The sequence below is a fragment of the Rhincodon typus genome, chromosome 5, assembly GCF_021869965.1.
Source record: "Rhincodon typus isolate 14 chromosome 5, sRhiTyp1.1, whole genome shotgun sequence".
Taxonomy (NCBI): Eukaryota; Metazoa; Chordata; class Chondrichthyes; order Orectolobiformes; family Rhincodontidae; genus Rhincodon; species Rhincodon typus.
In genome coordinates this window covers 86700084-86703867 of record NC_063336.1, presented here as the reverse complement: position 1 = coordinate 86703867, position 3784 = coordinate 86700084, and the positions used below count along the sequence as shown (strand labels likewise).

The 3784-nt window shown below is 57.6% G+C and overlaps 1 protein-coding gene across 1 annotated transcript in view; it reads left to right on the top strand.

Moving 5' to 3' along the window:
- Nucleotides 1–3784, top strand: part of LOC109917628 (signal-induced proliferation-associated 1-like protein 2) — a 401246-nt gene that overhangs the window by 159771 nt on the left and 237691 nt on the right. The gene's annotated exons all lie outside the window — the stretch shown is intronic.

Below are 3784 nucleotides of genomic sequence, written 5' to 3'. Positions count from 1 at the left end.
CTCGCTCCCGTCTCTCGCTCTCGCTCCCGTCTCTCGCTCTCGCTCTCGCTCCCGCTCTCGCTCTCGCTCTCGCTCTCGCTCCCGCTCCCGCTCCCGCTCTTGCTCTCGCTCCCGCGTTCGCTCTACTTCTTGCTGTGTCTCCTTTGCTCTCACTCCGTCTATCACTCTTACTGTATTTTGCTCTCGCTCCCTCACTGTTGTTCTGTCCCTTGCTCTCTCCCATTCTTGTTCCCTCGTTCCTGCTCCATCTCTCGCTCTTGCTGTCACTCTGTCCCTTGCACTCTGGCTCTGTCTGTCGCTCTGTCTCTCACCCCCGCTCTGGATCATCTCTGTCTTGCTTTCCCTTTGTCTTTCTTTCTCTCGCTCTTGCTCCCTCGCTCTGCCTCTCGTTCTCTCACTCTGTCTCTTGCTTTGTCTCTGCCTCTTGCTTTGTCTCTGCCTAGCGTTCCATTCCTCGCTCTCATTCTGTCCCTCACTCTTGCTCTCTTCTATAGCTCTGTACTTTGCTCTCCCTGTCTCTGTCCCTCGCTCTCGAACTCTCTCACCATTCTCTCGCTCTTGCTATGTCTCTAGTCCCCACTCAGTCTCTCATTCTGGCCCCCGCTCCGTCTTGCGCACCGGCTCACCTCTGTCTTGCTCTCCCTTTGTCTTTTTATCTCTCGCTGTCACTCTGGCTCCCTTGCTCTGCCTCTCGTTCTCTCACTTTGTCTCTCCTCCGCTCACTTGTTCTGTCTTTGCCTCTCGCTCTGTCTCTCGCTCTACGTGTCTCTCTCCCTGTTTGTCGCTCTGTCTCTGCAGCTCTGGCTCCTGTTCTGTCTCCCACTCTGGCTCATCTCTGTCTTGCTTTTGCTCTGTCTTTCTCTCTCTCTCGCTCTGTCTCTGGCTCACATGGTCTGCCTCTTGCCTCCCACTCCCTCGCTGCGTCCCTCGCCCTCACTCCCTCGCTGCATCCTTCCTTCCGCTCCCTTGCCGCGTCCCTCGCCCTTGCTCTCGCTCTCGCTCTCGCTCCATCCATCGCTGTGTCTTGTGCTCTGTCTCTTGCTGTCGTTCTGTCCCCCGCTGTCTCGCACTCCCTCTCTCGTTCTCGGTCGGACTCTCGCTCCTGCTCCTTCTCTTGGTCTGTTACTCTTGCTGTCACTCTGGCTCTCGCTCCCGCCCCCGCTCTGGCTCTCGCTCCCTTTCCTGCTCTATCTCTCGCTCCCGCCCCCGCTCTGTCTCTCGCTCCTGCTCCCGCCCCCGCCCCCGCTCTGTCTCTCGCTCCCGCTCCCACCCCCTCTCTGTCTCTCGCTCCTGCCCCCGCCCCCGCTCTGTCTCTCGCTCCCGCCCCCGTCTCTCGCTCTCGCTCTCGCTCCCGCCCCCGTCTCTCGCTCTCGCTCTGCCCCCGTCTCTCGCTCACGCTCTCGCTCTGCCCCTGTCTCTCGCTCGTGCGCTCTGGCTCTGTCTCTGTCCCCCCCCACTCTTTCTGTGGCTCTGTCTTTGTCTCTGTCTCTCTCTCTCTCTCTGCCTGTCTCTCCCCCTCTCTCTCTCTCCAACTTTCTCTCTGGCTCTGTCGCTTTGGCTCGCTCGCTCTGTCTCTCGCTCGCTCTTCCTCTATTGCTCTTGCTCACTCTTGCTCTGTCTCTCACTGTGTCGCCCTGTTTCTTGCTTACTCTGATTCTGTCACCCTGTCTGTTGCTCTGACTCTTTCTCTCTGGCTCTTTCGCTCTCGCTCAATCTCACTCTGTCACCCTGTCTGTCACTCTGGCTTTGTTGCTCTGACTATGTCGCTCTCGCCCTGTCTCTCGCTCCATCTCACTCTGTTGCCCTGTCTCTTGCTTGCTCTGCCACTGTTGCTGTGGCTGTGTTGATCTCACTTTCGCTCTGTTGCTCTCGTCTGCCATGTGCTCCTGCACTGTCTTTTGTTCCTGCTGTGTCCCCCACTCTGGCAGTGTGGCCTGCTCTTTCGCTGTCACTCTCTTGCTCGCTGACTGTTACTCTCGCTGCGTGCCACGCTCTCTGTCTGTCACTCACTCTCGCTGCGTGCCCCACTGTCGCTTTGTTTCCCCCTGTCCCCTGCCCTGTCTCTCGCTCTCGCCCCTGCTCTGTCTCACACTGAAATCCTCGCTCTCAGTCTGTCCCCCGCCCCGTCTCTCACTCTGACTGTGCCTCTGTCTCCTCCACTCTTGCTCTGGCTCTGTCTTTGTCTCTGTCTCCCCCTCTGGCTCTGTCTCTCTCTGCCTCTCTCTCTCCAGCTTCCTCTGTGGCCCTGGCTCTTCTCTCTTTTGCTTTGGCTCTGTTGCTCTCACTCACTCTCGCCCTGTCTCTTGCTCCATCTCACTCTGTCGCCCTGTCTCTCGCTCGCTCTGGCTCTGTCTCTTGCTTGTGCTCTGTCCCTCGCTCTTGCTGTCACACTGTCTCTGCCGCTCTGCACTTGCTTATGCTCTCTCTCTCTCTCGCTTTATTGATTGCTCTCTTGCTATCACTGTCTCTCTCTTTGTCTTGCTCTGTCCTCCGCTCCCACTCTGTCCCCTGTTCCCGCTCTGTCCCCCATTCTTTTCCTGCTCTGTCGCGCAATTTCTCACTCTCACTCCATTTCTTGTTCCCACTGTGTTGTGTCTCGCTGTCTGTCCCTTGCTCTCGTTCTGTCTCTTGCTCCGGCTCTGTCGCCTACTCCGGCTCTGGCCCTGTCCCCTGCTCCCCGCCTCTCGCTCCACTACCCACCTCGCCGTGTCCCCCAGCCTCGCTGTCTCTCTCTCTTTGTCTCTCTCTCTTTGTCTCTCTCTCTCTCTGTCTGTCTGCCTCTCTCTCTCTGCCTCATTCTCTGTCTTTCGCCCCGGCTCTGTCGCCCTCGCTCTGTCTCTGGCTCTGTCTCTCTGTCGCTCTGTCTCTCACTTGCTCTCGCTCTCGCTCTGCTCTCATTCTGTCTCTTGCTCGTTCTGGGTCTGTTGCTGGCTCATTCTCACTCTGTCTCTCATTCGCGCTCTGTTCCTTGCTCTCACTGTCACGCTGTCTGTCCCACTGTCACGCTCTTGCTTTGGTTCTCTCTCTCTTGCTGCCTCTCTTGCTCTGGCTCTGGCTCTGGCTCTGTCTCTCACTCTTGCTCTATTGATTGCTCACTCGCTATCACACTCTCTCTCTTTTGCTCTCGCAATGTCCCTCGCTCTCACTCTGTCCCTCGCTCCCGCTCTCGTGCTGTCTCTTGCACTGTCTCATGTTCTGCCTCTCGCTCCCACCCTGTCCCTCGCATTCTGTCTCCCTCCCTCGCTCTCGCATTCTGTCTCCCTCCCTTGCTCTCGCATTCTGTGTCCCCCACTCTCACTCTGTCTCTGTCTCTCTCGCCTTGGCTCGGGCTCTCTCGCTCTGGCTCTGTCACTCTCACTCACTCTTGTTCTGTCTGTCGCTCCGTCTCTCGCTCACTCTGGCTCTGTCACTCGCTCATTCGTGCTCTCTCCCTCACTCACGCTGCCACTCTGTCCGTCCAGCTCTGGTCCTTGCTTTGGCTCTCTCTATTGCCCTGGCTCTGTCTCTCACTCTCACTATCACTATCACTCTCTCTTTCTCTCTCTCTCTCTGTCTCTCGCTCATTCTCGCTCTGTCTGTTGCTCTCGCTGTGTCCCCGCTCTTGCTCAATTTCTTGCTGTCGCTCAATTTCTCGCTCTCGCTGTTGCTCAGTTTCTCACTGTTGCTCTCGCTCCGGCTGTGCTGCTGTCTCTGTCTCCCCCTCTGGCTCTGGCTGTTCTCTCTCTGTCTCTCTGTCTCTCTGTCTCTCTGTCTCTCTGTCTCTCTGTCTCTCTGTCTCTCTGTC